The sequence below is a fragment of the Falco punctatus genome (assembly GCF_963210335.1).
Source record: "Falco punctatus genome assembly, chromosome: 10".
Classification (NCBI taxonomy): Eukaryota; Metazoa; Chordata; class Aves; order Falconiformes; family Falconidae; genus Falco; species Falco punctatus.
Window position 1 is genome coordinate 40,251,384 of NC_137590.1, and position 20,200 is coordinate 40,271,583.

The following is a 20,200-nucleotide window of genomic DNA, read 5'->3' on the forward strand; positions in this document are numbered from 1 at the left end:
TCTTGAGAAGCGCCTACAGGGCCAGTCTGCTGCCCTGTTCTCTTGCTGAACCACACAGAAACTGAGGGGGGATTTTTCCTGATAGCACAGTGGGCATCAAAACCAGAGCTCCTCGTTAGGAAGGCAGAGGATGTGCAACCTAAGAAGCCTCTTGGAAAGGGGGACACCCCAAGCTGGCTTTACCTCTAGTAGGCCCGCAGCTAAGCCTGTGCTGGGCACGAGGCCGAGGGGCCTGCCGCCATCGTGGTCAAGAAGAGATGTGTGTGACCTCCCAACATACGGGTGGTCCCTCCCCTGTGTGCCCTTTGTCAGCCGGTTGCCAGGGGAACAGCCCGACTCGTTCCCATAGCAACCGACCAAAGGGTGCATGGGGGCGGGGCCACCCCTGTGTTGGCAGGTCACGCACTTCTCTCTTCTTCACCAGGATGGTGCCCCGGGACCGGCTTTACCTCTCGTAGGCCTGCAGCGAAGCCTGTGCTGGGCACGAGGCCGAGGGGCCGCCTCTTCCCGCCAGCTGTGCGCGCGTGGCAGCGGCGGTCGGGGTCGCTGGCTGCGCGAGGCGCGGGGCGCAGGTGAGGAGACGCGGCGGGAGGGGGGCGGCCAGCGGCGCTGCCCTCCCTCAGCGGGGCTCGGGGGTCTGCCTGCGCGGCGCCCGTCTGGAGGGGCGGTGCAGGACAGCCCCTTCCCCGGCTCTCCGGGAACTCTCCGGGAAGCCCCTCTGGGGTGCTGAGCAGGTGCTGGTGAGGAGGAAGCAGTCGAGGGGAGCTGCGGGGTGGGGCACACACACACACCCACCACCACCCCCATACCCACAAACACCCCCACACCCCGGTCCATCCCTAAAATCCTTCATCAATTCCCACCCGTCCATCCCTAAACCCCTTCCCCCCGCCCCCTCCCCTGCCCCCGCCCCTCTGTCCCTGGCATGGCCCAACTGCCCAGCACCACCAGACCACTCTGGCCCAAACACCATAAGGCAATGGTTCCCACCTGACAATAGCAAGTCGAGGAACATTTTTTTTTTCCTAAATAGAGAGATTTTTACTTTGTACGCTGCCGACTACGCCGAATTATGTTTTGCTGGCTGACTGGATACACAGCAAAGCTGAACTCCACATCAAATATAATCAAATCTATCAAGTATATCAAATAATGGAATATATCAAATGCAGTTTCTTATATTGCAATAAAAGAAAATAGCATGCAATATGATAAAAGGAACCAGTGGCAGTTACTGTGAGCGATATGATAAAAGAGCAATAGGAGCGAAGCACCAAATTGTCACTGCAAAGCCTTAACAAGACTAAGGAAAGGAGACATCACCAATTCCAACCCCAGCATCACACAGGACCACCCTTTGTCTGGGAGCGCCCTTGCAGCCGGCACCAGCAGTCTCTCGGGAACTGGGAAATTCCCCTGGAGAAGGTGCCAGAAAGGAATCCTCTTGCTGCTTCTCAACCTGCCCTGGCAGACATATGACGCACATCATAAAAGTTCTGCTCCCTGCTTTCTGTGGTGAAAAATTGACCAAAACCTTTTGCACTCATGCAGAGCCCAAAAAATACATTTTGGGAAAGGGCAGCATGGCTCCCCTGGAGAAGGTTCCAGGAAGGAATTCTCTTGCTGCTTCTCACCCTGCCCTGGTAGCCCTGTCAGGCACTGAGCAAAAGTTCTTCTCCCTGCTTTGTGTGGTGAGAAAATTGACCTCTTTTCATTGGCAATCATGTACAGCCCAAAGAAACTCACCTTGACAAAGTGCAGCAGTGCTCCCCTGGAGAAGGTGACAGGGAGGAATTCTCTGGCTGTTTCTCACCCTGACCTGGAAGCCATGTGATGAGGCACAGAGCAAAAGTTCTGCTCCCTGCTTCCTGTGGTGAGAAAATTGACCAAAAACTTGTGCACTCATGCAGAACCAGAGCTCACCTTGTGAAAGTGCAGCACTGTTCCCCTGGAGAAGGTGACAGGAAGGAATCCTCTTGCTGGTTCTCACTCTGTCCTTACAGCCATGTGAGGCACAGCACAAAAGTGCAGCTCCCTGCTCTCTAAAGTCAGCAAAATTGACCGTTCACAGTTGCGCTCATGTAGAGACAAGACTTTCTTACTCAAAAGCAAACCCCAAAAAGCCACGTAGCCTTGGGAAACCCCTTGTCCTTCCGTGTGGCTGGTGACTTCCCATGGCTCTTCCGCAAGGCAGGAGAAACAACCATGAATTTGGAAGCCCACGTAAATTCAAGTACACTTAGTCCTCTGACAGTCACTGCTTATGGGCCAGCAGTCCTCTCACCCCTCCACAGATCTGCCTCTTAGTCCTCTAGCAGTCATTCTCCATGGAGGGACCACAAGTCCTCCATACCTACCTACCAACTCACCAGAAATGAGTCAGACCACGCCAGAAGTGACACTGCCTGACCTGCAGGAGATATATTAGACCAGTAACGATGGTTTCAAGACAGAAAAAAACACCACCATCCAACAGTACAGCAGAAAAACAACCAGAAGAAACTCTGTACACAAACCAATGGCCCCCATCCAAACCCTGCAAAGGCTAAAAAGCTGAGAAAAGGCACTCTCCACAAAAAAAAAAAACCACACACAGAACACAAGATCACACTACCATTACCCCAGGAACCCAGGTCAGCAAACCCACATTCTGTCCATAACAATAACGTGCTTTAACACTTTACTCGCTTAACCAGTGGCATACCATAACCTTGTTGCCCCCAAACCACAGCACATTGTAGCCCTAAGGCAACACTAGATGGAACACAAAGTCCCTTGAGATCTCTGCCAAGGCCTTCAGGTGGTCCCTGACCTCAGGCATCACAACCTTGAAGTGGGAGCCAGACGGAGGCACCAGGACATCACCGGCACCCATCTTCACACCCTGAAACAGGGCCTGGGATAAACGCTCCTGGGGACAGAGGCTGAGGCACTCGGAGGCTTTGAGCCGGCCGGCCACCATCACAGGGCTTCAGCTCATCATTTCTGTGTCAGAGCCACCAGGCAGGTGGCCCCATCCTCCCTGAGAGACTGCTCAGGGCACCTGTACCCAGCTCCAGGGGGCTGGATACACAGCCTCGGATCCATGGGGGGAGGGGTGCTTTAATCCTGGGAGCAGGATTTCTGACAGTGCCCCTGGGGAGGAAAGCCTCCTCAGGCCTGGAAGCCTGAGAGACATCCCTGCGCTGCTCCACATGTCACCAAAAGCAGGGGCTGAGGAAGGCTGCTTTGGGGCCCGTCGAGGGAACCAGCTCCCCTGGGCTGCTCTGCAGCCACCGGCTGCTGTTGCTGTCGCGCGGGTCTCAGTGCTGCTCTGCAGTCGGCCGTCACCTCCCCGTGGGACACTCCCCAGCGCAGCACACGTCTGCACTGGCTCTCCCTGGGGACAAAGATCACAAGCGAGGGATGGGCTTGGCTTTGGCCCCAGCCCCAGGCTGCCACCAGAGAGACCTGCCACCCCCGCCCCAGCTGTGCGATGTGGGCACCACGTACAGCTGCAGATGTGGGTCAGGGCAGCTGTGGGCAGGGGGCAAGCCCCGTGGCGGTGCCCCCGGCGCTGGCAGCAGGCAGAGCTGGGGAGAGCGAGGGGCAGCCCAGGGCAGCCGGCAGCTGGCGGCGGGGCCCGTCAGGGTGCAGCACCCTCAGCAATGCCCGGCTCCGTGCGCCTCGGCCCCAGGGCTGCAGCGCAGGGCTGGCCCCAGCTGGGGCTGGGCTGGGAACAGGCAGGCAGGGCCCCTGGCAGCCCCGGCACGCACCTGCTCCCTGCATGGGGCAGCCTGCTCCTTTGCAGTCGACCCCGTGGCATCCAGAGAAGAGCCCTGCCCTGGGCCTGAGCCATCTCGGCAGGGATGAGGCCTTCCTCAATGTCCGTCCCTCAAACCCCTCCCTCCGGCCCCCACAGTCCGTCCCTAAAACACTTCCCCTCGCCCCCAGTCCCTGCGAGCGGGGAATCCGCCTCCCCAGCTGTGAGCCCGGGCGGCGCAAGCCCCCCCAGGGCTCACCCTGCCACCCATGTGGTTCCTGGAAGAAACACCATCCCACCATGCCCGCAGGCAAACCGCTATCCCTATGGACACAATGGGGGCAGCCGGCACGGGGGTTGGGGGTGGGGGGGTGGGTGTGGGGGGGTGTCACTCTCGGGGCTATCCTAGTGAGCAACACTCAGAGAGGCCAAAAACTGGAGTGCAGGGTTGATGCCGGCATTAGAGCCGGCTGCAAGCGAAAGGCACTCAATGGGCATGGGCGCTGCTGGGAGGGAAAGCGCCACGTCAGGACGGTCGGGATTCTCGGCTGGCTGGGAGGGAGCTCCATCGAGCGCTCAGAGTCGAGGCTTGAGATCCTTGCAGCCACGGAGGTTTTTGCACAGAGAGCTGTGCTAAGCAAGGCCCGTTTATCACTTTGGCTGCAACACGAGGGTGCTGCACCCCTGCATGGTGCTTCCCCTGAGCCGACAGAGAACTTTCTCTCCTGGGCTTTGTTCCCTCTGGGACAGCGGCTGTGAGCGAGGCAGGGCTGTCAGATATGCGCAGCTGGGGTCGAGGGGCTCAGAACGGATAAACCCCCCGGCCCGCGCCCGGCCCTGCCCCTCTCTTACAGCCGCCATGGCAGTTCCCCTGCAGCTGAATAGAACCATCAACACTCTGTCTTCAGTGGGGTTTCTTGTACATAGAAAAAAGGGACAGCACAAAGCGTGAAGCAAAGCCAAGAAGGTGGCACCTGCTTTTAAAAAAGAATACATTCAGTACATCACAAAAAAATGCGGTGGAACTCACTCTTCCAATTGGGTTAGGCAGGAGGAAAATGGATTTGGAAAGCAAATAAGAATCGCTCACTTCAAGCTATAAGGTGGCTACTAAACACAGACTCTCCCGTGCATGTCCTGCTCATTAGTTCCACGCTTTGGAAGTGCCTGCGGTTTCCCTGAAGCACCTTCTCTGGGTTACTCTTCCAAAGGGGTTCCGGGGACATCTGCATAGGGAAGCTGCCTGAAGCAATCACCGTTTGTTATCCTGTCAGGTTTCAGCCAGGGCAGATAGCCTGTGCATGCAGGGACTACAAACTTTTTCTGTAACTACAGACTTTTTCTATTAACACACTGATCTTGCAGAGAAGTCATGCACTGTGCAATTAAAAACAGAGAACAGTGGGAAACTAGGTTTGGCCTTCAAGGCATTTCTGACCTAATTACATTGAACTTTATTTGCTCAGAAGCCCTTAAAAAGTGCTCCAGTTGAAGGCAGTTTCCTGATCAGCTCTGGGTTCAGACTAACTCCTATACACCTACAGCCGTCCAACTCTGAAAAGTCACACAAGGACTCCCTAAATCACCCCAGCTTTGAAGTGTCGTTTCCAGTGCCTCCCCCTGGGCCAGAAGCGTTTCCTTGCTGCCCCAAACGGAATTTCAAAGCTTCAGAGACACCCTTTGGAGAGCCTGCCCCACCTCTCAGCACCGTGAGGGATACCTCGTTGTGCTGGAAGACGGGACAGCGCAAGGCAATTCAGCATCCTACAGCTGGATGGCCTCAACGTTCGGGGCCAGCAAAGCACCCTGCCCTGCGCATTACTGCAAAAGCAGGCTGAAGGAGGTTGCTGTCCTACCAGAGCTGGAGGGGAAGAAACTGCAGTGAATATCACAGCAGGTACGCTGCCTGCAGCTGTTAGGTGCTACTGCTCAACGCCGTCCCAGGTAAGGAGTGCTGACACTTTCCTCAGCCTCACAGACCCCCTGCGAGCCCAGGGACCAGGCCTCACTGATTTAGGGCTCCCACAGGTGGGAATTTGCTCTCCGAGGAAATGCAGCCATTGCAATCAACCTTTCCTCCCCAAAACATCAGCTGGAACATGGATGGAACCAGAATGGGAAGCACCGAGCTCCATTACCCTGAAGCCCAGGGGGGACACCCTGATGTCGTGGATGGTTTACTTGTCCTATGCCATTCAAAAAAGCACCAACATCCCTCTGAAGCTGTACATTAGTTTTACCCTTGGGCAGTGTGTGTTACTGAAAGGAATCTTCCCAGCGAACCTCAGCTTCTCCTGATCCTCCTCTTCTTGACTAACAAAAGCCTTCCACTGGAGTGGGCTATGACTTTACTCCGATTGTGGATGACGATGGATTTGTGGTTTGACAGCGTGATGTAGGTCTTCCCAACTGTCACAGAGTTCCTGTCTAGCCTGATGTTGACATCTTCAGCTGCTCCATGAAGGCTTGCATGAATATCTTCACCTGGAATAAAGCAAAAGGGAGACTTTGCTCATCACCCTTGCTGATGGGAGTACAAGGAACAGAGGAAGCCACAAGGAACAGAAGTGTCACAGCCTTTAGCTATATTAGCAGTTCCACAGATCAATACATTTATCACATCCTGATAGCTGCACGTGTACAGCATAAGGATGTCCTGGACACCACCTTAAGCACCTTATTTCTGGGTGGGCCTGTAAAGATTTATCCCCAAGGTGACACTATCTACAGGGAGACTTTTTCAGATGTGCCCAGGTGGCCTTTGGGTTGTGATCCCACGCGGGTCACAGGGAATTCTGCATCTGAGTCGTTCAGGTGACTGAGGAGACCCCACCTCGGTCACGGCTCGCCCAGAGTCTCCTGCAAGCACGCCACCAGGGTTGTGTCTCTCCTGATCCCTTGTTGCCAACATGACAAGATGCCTGGGGCACGTAGGCAGAAGAGGGAGGTGAAGAGAAACAGGCAAAGCGACAGTCCACAGCAGGATGGGACGCAGATGAGAACTTCACTGTGTTGGAGCAGCAGTGCCTTCACTTGCTGTAGGTCTGTGAAGATAGGTCGGAACCAGACTGGTGGGGCACGGCCCACACCAACCTGTCCATCACAGCCCTGCAAGTCCATTTCTTCTGCCTGGAGCCTGTCGGTGCCTATGCCCGAGCGTGCAAGTCTACACTGAGTGTTCCCAAGCTGTCCCACAACCCGAGCGAGCACACCTTTGCTTTCCGCCTCGGCCCAAGCTGAAGAGGAGAGAGCCCCTGGCTGCGCACAGCAGCCGATTAACGCCTGGAGTCTTGCTGGAGCACCTGCCAGCCCTTCACCCTCCAGAAGAGACCCCCACCAAAGCGTCCCTCACTGCCAGAGCTTCCAAACCTTCATTCTTCCCAACCAAGCAACTCCCGGGAGTCAACTAAGCTCAAACTTGAGCACCGAGCCTACTCTGCCTGTTGCAGGTGAGGGTCTCCCAGGTGAGAAGCAAACCCCAAACACGAGACATTCTCCATTGAAATGGCACTTCTGTGGAGCGTGTTTAAAGCCTCAAAGCCAGCCCCAGCTGAGAAGGGCAGCGACCCGGCCATCCCTGGAGAGCATCCCCCTGCCGAGGCAGAGCCTTCTCCTCGCTGCACAGGTTACAGCAAGGCAGCAGGGGATGGACCTGCCTTTCCAAGGCTGCCACGCAACAGCACGGGGGAGAGCTGGCTGCCTTCTGGGTGGACTCCTTAAACCCTAAGCCAGACACAATGTGGCGAATCACAGTCGTGCCAGAAGAAAGAGAGCCCCCTCTCTTGGAGGGAGGTTGGGGAATGAATCACCCTTCAAACAGATCTCTGCAGCCATTCCTTCATCTCCACACATGGAGAGTTCAGCCTTCGTGCCTGTATAACCTCAACTTCTCTGCTCTTAAGGGAGCCCAGGAGGAGTGGGAGGGATTCGTGGCCAGACATGAGTTATGTTGCGAGAAACAGCAATGTCTCCAATGACTGGACAGCCTGCTTTCTATAACAGACAACTCAGTGTACAAAAATAAGGTTCAGAAGCGTTACAGAGGCAGGCGTGCTTTATAAGCCTTGCCTTCCCCCTCCGCTGAATCCTCAGCGTACGTTGGCAAGCAGAGGAAGCAGGACCCAAGAAATGGGAGACATGCACAGTGCTTTGAGCATGTACAACTCAGGTTCATGGAAACATGACATGAAAAATGCTCTACGAGACAACTAACTACTGCAAAATAAACTCCACGAAAACTATCATGATCTCCCTGTCTAGGCCCATGGACAGGTGGGTCTTGAAACAATGGGTATAGTTCTGATCTTAAAAACCAAGCTGAAGCCTTTGAAATGTAATCATTCTTTCTGCCCTTCTCCGAAGTACAGAGCAGCTTCTATACAAAGACTGAACAGGATTCCTCAACCTAGAAATGATATAGGAGACAGGTAGGTTTGTAAAAGTATGAATGGCCTGGGAGAAAGTGAACGAGGAAAAAATTGTCACCATTTGTCATAAAACAGGAACCTGAGGGCCTGAAATAGTATTAGTCAAAATTAGAGAAAAGTAGTACTAGTACTTTTCCAAGGAATATTCCTTCCTTTGGAACATGCTGCCATAGCTGCCTACAGACGCTCACCGCTATAAATCCACAAAGCAACTGGACAAAGGCTTGGAAGGTAAAACCATCAGAAGTGATTAAACAAAGACGTGAATAAAGCCTCCAGCACAGAAAAATGCTACCTCCAAGGCCCACGAGGGAGAAAGCACATGCACTGCCTGCTTCTACACGCTTTGCTGAGCATCCCCTACTGCTGCTCTCCTGGAGAGCACTTACACTCCTGGCTGCAGGCACCGAGGATGCTTCCGAAGGCTGGAGGGCTTTGCCGGAGCACCTTCTACCACAGAGAGAAGGATCTGGCATCGTGCTGACTGTGTAAACCCACAAACCTCCCGGTACAGACGAGAGCGTGCGGATGCCAGCGAGTCAGGAGGGAGCAGCAGGTCTTTCTGCCAGGCAGATAAACTAGCACAGAGCAGAGCTGTCAGGGTTGGCCCAGGGCAGCTGCAGGCTTCATGCCTGCGTGCCAAATTAGATGTGACATTTATTTAAGACTCTTGGTTGTTTAATATATAAGTCTGGAGGAAAAAAAAAAACAAACCACAACAAAACAATCTCTGTACTGTAACAGCAATGTAGCCCTAGGTATTTCACTTGACGGGGTAATGTCCATGGGTCTGTGGTTTGGGATGCTTTGCTGCCATGAAAGCACGTTTACTGAAGCCAGACGTACCTGCCCTATCGTTACTTACACAACACGATCTTATTACAGGCTGTCAGTTCTCTCATTCTTACATTCTTACATGAGCAGGACACAGCTCACTGCAACCTGAACAAAGCGACACCTGAACTTGAAATTAAAAGAGAGGCTTCTTATACAGCAGTAGAGCAGATGCTTTCGGCTGTGCACTCCTGAACGATGCTTTTTGAGACAGCAGGAACACCACCGTGTTTTATTCCAGCATCCATCTGCATGGCTATGGACACCGGTATCTTAGCACATCATGGTAACTTTTAACTATCTGAAAGTAAGAAATCCAGCACTGGGCCATCCTCTGTGGGGCCTGTTGTGCAGGAGGAGAGGGAATTTACAGAAGAGCTAAAATATCTTTCCCTTGATCAAAGCAAACCCTTGAACACGATTTCAAAACAAATTTCAGGTTTTATGAAGAATGTGTTCCTAGCATTCAACAGCCAGTACCTTCCTCCATCGATTACTGCTCTAAATATTAGGAATCTGGTAGCCAGATGGATACGGCTGAAGAGAAACAAAACAGCACTCTGCTGCCTTTCGTCCTCACCATAATATTCTTCTTCTATCCCTGTAACTCTCTCCTTGCTGAATTTGGATTTTAAACCTTTTTAGGAGTGCATGACAATCAGGTTCAGAATATTTGGGTAACAGGGAAAGCAAGTTTAAGTTAATTTGCCCAGTTTGTCAGAAAACTATGCCTGGCTCTCACCTCTTCTAAAAGAGGCAGGTCCTGCTGCTTTTTCACTGAAAATACAAGCAAGCAACGAAAGCCAAGCTCTTCACTCAGAAGGGTGTCATTGTACCTCCACATCAACCCTCTGAGCAGCTCTTTTGCTCCTGCTGCTATCACGATACCCAACTGCCTCACCACCACCAGCATATTCTGGTTTTTCAAACAGCATGCAAAGGTCTGCTGGCACCACTTCACCACCGGAGATGGGAGTCATTTCACCAGGCTAGCAATCTCTGGAAAGCGAGAGGAGTCCCCTGCAGCTGGATCCAGCCCTCCCCACCATATGCTTTTTGCTGCACCTCCCATAGAGCTACCTCGATCAGAGTCAGGAGCGCTGCTCTGAGCTGTTTTGGTGTCAGGAAGCTAATGGCATCACCTTCAAAGTGTGCTGGATCTCTGACAAAGGCCACCTGTCAGTCCCCACGTTTGTATTTCCAGCACTAGAGCAAAACACAGGGCAGTGACAGTCATTTTTAAGTGTTCCTCTGAGGCAGTGTTCATGAGCTACCTTCAGACATCATTAAAACCATCGTGCTGGTTACTCCAGCCCTAGGAGCAGGTTGTTTATAAACCTCACCATTAAATAACTGCTGCCAACACAGGGGTTTCTGCAGGACCATTGCCCAGGCTACAACAAAGCTCAGGGCACCCTAATCATCACTGCTGCCACAGGTGATGCTGTCAACAGCTAAAGTCCCCAGCAAAGCCCCCTCTGAGCCCATGCAGCCCATTGCAAGGAAAGGATCTGCTACCCCAGGGCATTGCAAGCCACCGTGAGATAATAGATGGGGAGGAAAAGGGCGATGGAGAGCAATGACCAGCCACAGCGTCTACGGGACAGGTCGCAGGCTCTTCAGACAGCTCTCCTGCACTTAGGAGTCACTTTGCTTTCCACCAGGCTCCTTGTTGTGCATCCTCCTGTAATGGATCACCCAAAGTATTACCCATTACCTCCTCCGCACCGTGCTTAGGAAGGGCTGTTGGCTTTGTTACAGGATGAAATACTCCAGCGCAGGAATATCTGGGAGCCAGCACAGAGGCTTTGTGCTGCCCAGCGCGAAGGAGACTCGCAGAATGGATTGAAAGGACAATGAAACTGTTGGATAACGCAAGACAGCGCTGCCGCGTATCCAGGATGCCGTGGGCTATTTTTAATCATTATTGGTACTACAGCCATGGTACGCTGGGGTCCCTGATGAACTGAAACATTGCTTTTGGCCCACGGGGAAAAACAGAGCAGGAATCTTCATTCTGATTGCCTGGCAAAGGCATGTTTAATACGCCACTTCATAAATCAATCACCCTTCAAGCTACTCCTCTGCTTCTCAGCAAACGCTGATTGATCCACGAGGAAAGGAGACTAATGAATGGTCAGTTCTGCCCTGAAATGCATCCAGGGTTCATGGCACCTAAGAACGTACTAGTGATTTCCATTGATGATAGAAGAGACAAGCTGCAGTCCAGGATGCCCTGCAAAGAGATGAGAACTACATTCTTCCAGAAATCCTTCACAGGCTAAGAACGGGATAGGCGGCGTCACCTGGAAGTCTGCTTCTGGGGATGAACAAAACAGCCAAAAGGGGACTTTTAACCTCCAAATAGCCCTCTTAGCACCCACCCCCCAGCCGTGCTCCTGCAGTCAACTCCACAGGTTGCTTTAGCAGCATTTTTGTCAGAAGGGGTGTTACATAGTTTTGAAGATATAAAGCCATGGGAAAAAAAAAAAAAAAAAAAATCAAGCAAATGAAGCACAAACCTAATTTCTCTTCTTCTACCCTCAAAGCGACAGACCATCGGCTTTGAAACACAAGGTCCTAGAGAGGGGCGAAGGCCATACTCTGTTTGCAAGAAATGTAACAACCTTATCTAAAACAGTATATATAAAGAAAAATCATTGTTACAAGCAGTTGTGGAAAAGGGGAACAAAGACAGGAAACTGTTGTTAACTGTTAGCTGATCTGACATAAAGGAACACTTCGGAGACCAATTATACTCGCCCATCATTCTAATTGATTTGAACTATAAAAGCCTATATAACCAATTATTTGTATAAAGTATTAGTTACCAATCCTCAGTCCATTGCAGTGCTGCTGTGATTAAGATGCAAAGTCAACATATAATTGCACGAACTCCTATTTACACCTTTTTTTGCCTACAGTATATGCCACCCTGCACTTGCTTTGAAGCAGACATACAAGAACATAAAAGTCCGACAGAAACTAGCCAATCCTGCTGGGAATTCTCACAAGTGAAGGAAGAAAAGCACAACATGCACTCACGACCCGAGACAAGCAGAAAGGAAAATCCCTTTGCAAAGTTCTTAAATGCCTGGCAGTCCAAGGGAAAGCTAGAGCAGCCTCTTGTAATAACCACGGTGTCAGAGCCTGGCTTACACCTTTGGATAACACAGGAAACAAGATCTTTAAAAACTCACCAAACAAAACAAGTTTGTCTGCGTCTGCTAGCACTAAACACAAACGGAAATAATAACATCAGTTCATGCACTACAGTGAAGCTTTAGAGCCAAGAGAGGATGCTGCTTAGGGAAGCAGAAGGTTTCCTCACCTCTCAGCACTGGTAAGAAGCCACTACCAGCCTGCCTGGTGTTGAAGGGTCGGAGAATTGCGCGGCGATGAAGAGCTACAGACCTGACCAGCAGTGGCACACAGTGGTGGCCACCAGAAGCTATGGGGCTGTTGCCGTGAATATAGCTCGATAGCAACCGAACACACTGCGACATCAGAGCCCCTGTGAACGCTCACACCAGGCCAAGGTTAAAACCAGAAATGGTTTTGGCATTCCCACCCTGGTATCCTGCACAACACAGGCACAGCTCAGGTCAATATGCAGCGAGGCAGAGGGTTTGCTCAGGCAAGTCCTGAGCCTCCTCCGCTCCGGCTGGAGTCAGTACAAACCGCGAGGGCTCAGCAACCTGAGTGATCTCAGGAACGTGAAACACAACAGAGCGAGGGCTGAACCTCAGTTAAACCCTGCTGCCTATCCACATCCATCAGTGGGTTTGCAGAGAAAAAAGACAAAGGAAAAGGCTTGATCTAAAGGCTAAGTCAATAGGATTTTCATTTTGTTTTCAAACAAGTTCCCAGAAGCTACTGATGGCAGTGCCAGCCTGGCAAGATGACAGGACCTTTGGTAGAAAGGGGGTTCTTAAAGGAAAGAGAAGAGAGGCATGCAGAGATGGTTGTCTTCTCCAAAGTCTGCACAAAACCACAGACTAATATCACAGCGAAGTAATGTTTTACTCTTGTGAGTAGCTGAGATGCCCAGAGGTGATGGCACATCCGTGCTGCCGTTACTTGTTCAGCCTCAAACATCAATAAAAACGTAGGGCTGGGATTTAATGAGCTTCCTGCATGTGTACAGTGGCCACTAACACACCGCCAAGCCCTTGCAGAGGTGGCCTCATTTACCAAAGTAAGCTGATTCAGCTAAGTCCAGCATCAATTTCAGCTGAAGAAAGGGATTCAGCATCCCAACACATCGACATTTCCGGCTGGGAACCCCATGCTGATCTGTGCAGGAGCTGAGCAGTCGGTAACGCCCCTGACAATTCCCCTCGGCCCATTTGCAACGCGATGCAGCCCCTACTGCAGTTTCCCACCGTGGCCGAGATGCACAGGCTGTGCTTGCCCTCCTGCCAGCCGAGCACACCTGGTTCTGTAGTTACCGTCATCTTCACCAAACCCAAATGGCTCTAACACACCACATCAAACTCTCTGTCGTGCCACAGGTGACTGAAGAGCTCCACATCAGCTCCCTAATTAATCGTGTTTCATATGCCTTGATTTTTCCTGTGATCTCATGCCTCATTTCCCCCCATTTGTGATGAAACCTCGGTGTTTTCTCAAGCTGGCGGTTATCACTCACAGCTCCAGAGGCTGCCGCAGCACAGAGAAGCTGCCTGTGGTTGGACCGAGAAGGGCTGAGGCACCTCAGGGCAGTGGCTCAGGCCGTCCTGTGTAGGGCAGAAGACCCAGATCCTCTTCTGACATCCCCTGCCACCCTGAGCACTGCTGCCACACTAAATACAGTGATCCCCAGCCAGTTCTTCCAGATCTACTGTTGGGAGAGGGGTCTGCCGGAGTCAAGAAATTACTCAATACGAGTTATGCATCTTGCTCATCTTTATTGGCTTCTAATACTTCTTATACAGCCTCAATACACAAGCATGTTCCCAAAGCAAACATATAATTGGTGATTAGCCCCTAAGCATGCGCTGCTCTCACACCACTAATTATCATGATTAGAACAAGCATTCTATCCATGCAGCTACTTGCGTTAGCCATGTTTTAGCCTTGCGGTTTGCTACTGCCTTTATTCCCATCCCGCTCCCTATCTCCCTTGGCCTTGCGCCTGTCTTCCCTAACAGCTGCCGCTTGTTACAGCCATGGCCTGTTAGTACAACAAAGTTACTTGGTCTCAGGATTCAGGAATAGATCAAGGCCACTTTCTTGTTAACTTCAGCACAACAACTTCAGCACAATTCTAATTCCAGGCCTGGATTGTGCAGATCTTTAGGGATTCTATGGCCACGCTTCTGCAGCCATTCTGCCCTAAGGAGATCTTGTCTATCGTGCAAGTGTTGGTGCTGGCTTAGAGGAAGGGGAAGATCTGAGGCCAGCTCATCACGCTTACTGACCAACCCAAACCACACATCCCAGTAGCTCTCCAGTGCTCAGTACCAAACCCCCCTGCAGCAGCCCCCCGCGTGCGGGCAGCCTAAGCAGCAGCTGCTGGCCAGCCTTCGGGACTGGGGGGCTGGCGGGACCCTGCCAGGGAGGAGACGGCTCCGGCAGGGCTTGCTTCTCCACGCTGCAGGCTGGAATCACCACCCCTGACGTGTTCGACAAACACACAGATGTGGTGCTTTGGGACACAGTTTAGCGGTGGGCTTGGCAATCCGGGTTAAGTTGGACTTGGTCATCTTCAAGGTCTTTTCCAGCCTCAATCATTCTATGATTCTACGAGGCTGATGGCATTTGCCCCACGCCTAGCAAGCAGCAATGGGGAGGAAACGGTGCTGGGGACCCCCTGCTGTCAGGGCCAGGCAGCAAAGCTCAGGGGCAGGGGAACAAGGCAGCCAGAGCCCTCCCTGACCCAGGGCAAGGCAAGCTCTGCTCCACATCATCTCCAGCTCCCAGCGTGCTGCACTGAAGAAGCCTATTTAGCTGCTCTCTCCTGCCATACAGGAATAACCTGAATCTGGCACAGAGCAAGTCTTGCCGCCCAGGGCTCAGGAGGGGAGACATGACTTCACCCACTTCCTATGGGGACAGGAACTGAGCCAGCGCAGGAAAACTCACTCTGATTAACAACCACGGAGCCAGAATCAGACCCTGCTCGCACTTTCTACCTGCCCTTGAAGCAAGTAATTAAGGAGCCGAGGCTGAACTCCCCCAACTGTGCCCTGGGCGTGCAGAACCACAAAGGATGCTCTGAGCCTGGGTCTGCCATCCACAGCAAACAAGCCAAGATTTGCTTTAGCACAGCTCCTGCTCAGCAGCTGTCAGCCCTCCTGCAAGCTGTGTGGGAAGTTGAGGGAAAACAGGGTATTCATCTGCCAAACACCTAGATGGTTCCTCACCAGGCTTTTAGCACAAGGCTGGAGGCTTCCAGCAGGACTAAAACCACCGAGAACTACTCCTGAGCCACACACGTTACCTCTCTTCTGGGGAAACCGCTTTTTGGGGCTCTGAACCAAGGGGAGACAGAAGAGTAATGGAATAGACAGTCCTGCTTGAGGGCTGCCTCCTCTTGGGTATGCTGTCTCCTAAAATACTCCTATGGGTATGGGTTCTGATCTCCCTCCTCAAAGAGGGTGAGATCCTGCCCCCAGGCTTTTGCTTCTGCATTAGACTCACAGAGCTACTGAAAGAGAGCCATCTGCATCATTACTTTTATTACTGACAGCAATAAAAGCATCTCAATACATAGTGTCTGTCAGCCATGCACAAGCTCAGTGGTGCTTTGCTAATTACTGAAGTTTTCTGTGCTGACAAAGAGATGCCAAGGGATGCAGCAACCAATGGGGAAAAACTGCACAGAGGAATTTCAGTGCCGCACCACAGATCCCCTGGGCTAGAAGCGTGTTGTAGCACCTTGCCACAAGGGCCAGTGGGCACTGCAGGCACCCACATACAGGCACAGGATCTGGTCCTACACCTTGAAGACCACCCATCATACTATACTAGGTACTCTTTGGAGACAGGAGTCTAATGTGAGTCAGCATTTAGGGAGCTCTGAGTAGAGAAGCAATTCTCCTTTCACAACTCCAAGCATCTCTCCGGCACCTCCTGTCTCTGGCAGCCTTCTGCACCTGCATGGAGCACCTGCCGTAGACGTTATTGTTTCTGGATGGCACTGGACTGGTGGATTTGCTTTGCACCTCTGTCACACCTCTGGGAACCCGTCATGCATCTCCTCAGCCACGTGTCCCTGAGCAAAGCTCACCTTCCCACACCAAGCTGGTGCTACGCTGCCAGGTTGCAATAAATGTTGTTACTGCAGCAAACTGGGTTTGGTGTACAATCAGCAGCACTCAGGGCAAGCAGCTTGGGCATCATCTCACTTGAGCAGGACTTGACAGCTGAAAGAATATCGAAACTTTATGAATACTGACTTGGTTGAGACCAGGACTTACCTCCATAAACTTATTTTCCCACATCCACACGGTCCACACAGGGTGGGCTGAACGTCATCTGGGAAAGGCCAAGTGACCAACAGGACTTTCAGTGGAATTGAAACCTTTTCCAAAGCTGTACGAGTGCTTCGCACGCAGGTTTCAGAAACCCTTTCAAGTACCATAATCTGATGTTAAGGTGCTGGGCAGGGATATGCTGGAGCCCAGAACATCCCAAGTCACCCTCATTTCAGTACGAGCTGGGATTTTTCACACCCAGACACATGTACACAGGTGAAAAGAAGGAGTTTAGGCATGTAAAGCACTGAAGGACAAGTTTTCATTGTAAATCATTACGCTCGTAGCAGCAAACATTTTCTCCACGCTCATCCATAAATTTGTAGCAACAGAACCGCCACCACACACACAGTCTAGCCAGGGGACAGTACCTGTGCTCCCAAGCAGTCCAAAGGACACACAATTTAAAGCAACCAAATCATACGCTAAGGGAAAAATTGTGACTTGTTCACATGGAAGAGCTCCATGCTTGCTTAAGCAATGCTAGGGACAGATCTGACCCAGCTTCAGCAGAAATTTAAGCAATGTTCACCTGATCCTGCGTAAGTCACCCTAAGAAGGGTGTGATCCATTGAGAACTACTGCTGCCTGCGAGCAAGTCAGTACCGATACACAGCCAAGCGAGGGAAACGCCTCCCAACACCTTAAACTGCTGTTTTGCTCTTAGCACTTCTGTTTCTTAATAAACACTCTGTTGGTGGCTCCGAAAGAGCAACCCGGCTGCTTTCTGTACGCGCGTCACAGGGAGCCTGTCGTGGTGCCGGACACATTAGCCAGGGCTCGCCGCGCGAGGTCAGGGAACGCTGTCTGGTGCTCTGCACTACTCCTGCAATAAGCTCTGCACCACACCTCGAAGGACTGATTGATTAAACGTTTCTGCTTCACTTTAGCAATTAATCACAGCAGCCTTTCACTTACCTGTGTGCTTCAAAGCTAGAGAGATAATCCCTTCGTTATCCCCTTGCTCTCCTTCGCAATTCGTAGTTTATTTCAAAATAACTGCCACATTGTACTGGCAGGCAGAAATGAAATCCTGGGTTCTTCTCCCAGGGAGCTGCACATGTTCCTGGGAAATCACCCATCTCAGAGCCAGCAGAGAGTTTATCTCCGTGGCCTACCCACACAAATCACTTTTGCAAAGATTGACTACGGAGGAACCAGCTGTTTCAGTAAGAACAAGACTCTCAGGTTTTTCAAAGCAAGCCACAAAGATCCTGGCCCTAATTATTTACTCACTCTGTTCCGTCACAAAGTATAAACCCCACGGCCCTAGTCTCCACTGTCACTGCTCATCTGCCCCAGAGAAATTCTATCCCTCTCAATTTCATCCTATAGATTCTGTATAGGCATACAAATAAGGCACTTTTTTGTGCTTCCCTAGCTGATATTTCATTTATTCTTCCTAGAAACTGTTACCCAAAACAATAAGCTCCTCTGATTGAGCATAAACCATTCTCCGTGAATATGTCAATAACTGGAAAACATTAGACAAAGCTGAAATAAGTCGTAAGGCTACATAAGCATTTGGAAGATACAGGAGCATTTGTAACTTCCACAAACCCAAGACAACTAAAATGCTCTTTGCCGGGCTAAAGCAGCACACAGTATCACCTCGGTTAGGACACCACACTTCCAAGGACCAACGCTGAGGAACAGGGACAAACCAAACCTCCCTCTCAGGCGAGAGGAAACACACGCCAAGTGCCTTCATGCAACTGAGGAAGCGTCTCGTTCGGCACCACAACATACCCCTGCTGAGCCAAGGCCGACAGAAGCATTTTAACATGACGCCTTTTCCTAAAGATATTCCCCACTTACTCTTGAGTGAAGCTTAAAGCTGATGGTGTTTCTGTGGCCTGATCTTGGCTTCTCCTAGCCTAATATAAATTTTACACCTATCTCAGGAGGCAGCGAGCTCTTCCTGCCAAATCCCAAGAGCCCTCAAGTCCTGGCTGCATTAGTCCTGATGTCGTGAGCTGTGGGATGCAGGTGGGTAGAGGGCAAAAAGAAAGAACAAGGGTCTGCGGCAAAACAACGTAGAAGCAGTGCAGGGGACAGATGTGTAAGAGACAGTGGCATTGCAGCGAGTCTGACAGAGGCACGCATTCCCACGTTGTGCTTCAAACATAGCACCGCCAAGGAATGAAGCTTCACACGTGCATATGCACACCGTAACGGAGAATCAAGGTTCCTCCCGCCTCCGACTCAGCAACTCCCAGCAAAACCGGATTCCAAAAAACCTCATTCCTGCTTGAGGGGATGCACTTTAAAAGCCCCCCTAAACACCAACTATTTGTCACTTTTCTTTGAGGCAAAGCCAGGACAGGGGAGATACACCTGGAGAGGGAGTTAAGGTGACCAGGACAACAGGGAATGATGGTAGATGACAGTCATGGGGGGGCTGGGTGGAGAGCACCCAGCCAACACAAGCATCCCCCAGGGAGAGGCCGGCACACAGCCACACAGAACAAGGGCACACTCAGCCTTTGTCCCTTACCTGCTCACTTGAAGCACCAAAACATGCAGAGGTTCTGAAATACAAGGTTTTAGAAGTAGTCTGCAAAGCAAGCTTCACATTTTTCTGCTTTGAAAGGTCTCTGTTTTGAAGGACGCAGAGACTGGGCACCATGCAGTGCCCAGACCTTACCTGTGTCGTAGTGTACTGTCAGGGACCCGGAATAATCACCAGTCTTCTCTGGGTGGAAGTCCACTGTTACTTGCACGGCATCGCCAATCCCAAGAGTCCCAGCAGAGCGATCAACAGAGAAAGGGCTGCAACACAGAGAGGCACATCAGGATTACTGTGGGACATTTGGGGACTACGCTCCTTCTGCCATCTAGCTCACTCCAGCTCACCTGTATTAGCAAGGGGCCAAGAAACCACAGTCAGCAGCAGAAAAAGAGAACATACAGGGCCAGGAACTGAGCCACCGACCCAACTCCTGAAGAGCTCCAGCCTAAGCTATAAAGATCCTAAGCTATAAAATGACCTCATCTCCCCCATACCCTGCATCCAGTTCTCTGCAGCAAGGCTCAAGAGTCTGACTGCTAGCGGTACGATCGGAGGAGGGTTTTTGAAGGGCACAGAGATGGCAAGAGTTATTTGCATGCACAACTTGACACTGAGTTCCTCAGGAATCCGTCTTTTCCTGCCACCTATACACCTCAAGAGATACAAATGTCAAGGCAATGCCTGTCCCAATGAGATTGCAGCCTGGAAATCAGACAGGGAGAAGAGAATTTCTTCTTGAAGACCAGAGAATAACTGGAGTTTAAGTTGCAGAATTCAACTCTTTTTTTTTTTTTTTTACCTTGAAAGCATCCTGGTTTTGCCTAAGAAAGGGCACATTTTATCAGTGTTTCAATGAAAGCTGCCCTAAGCCAAGAAAAATCTGTAGGAGTGCAAAGGCACATTAGAATGATACAGAAACAAGAAAACAAGACACAAAAGGAGTATCCCATTTACAGCCTGAACAATTAAATCTCTAGCTAAATGAAGCACCATTACCAGGAGCATTTCAAGGCACCTTTAACAGGAGGTTTTCGGTGTATTCACAAGCAATGCAATCTGGGGCTCTGGGTTGTGATCCAGGCTTGGTAACTGTTTGCTTGGCCCGCTGGAGAAATTCTGTGCAATGCGTTGGAAATAATGATGAAAAGGTTTTGGTGTACTTTGGATTTAACAAGAGCAATCATGATTTGTGGCCAGGTAAACA

General features: G+C 51.3%; 1 long non-coding RNA gene across 1 annotated transcript in view; it reads left to right on the forward strand.

Moving 5' to 3' along the window:
* Nucleotides 1-20,200, forward strand: part of LOC308070786 — a 290,385-nt gene that overhangs the window by 18,993 nt on the left and 251,192 nt on the right. The gene's annotated exons all lie outside the window — the stretch shown is intronic.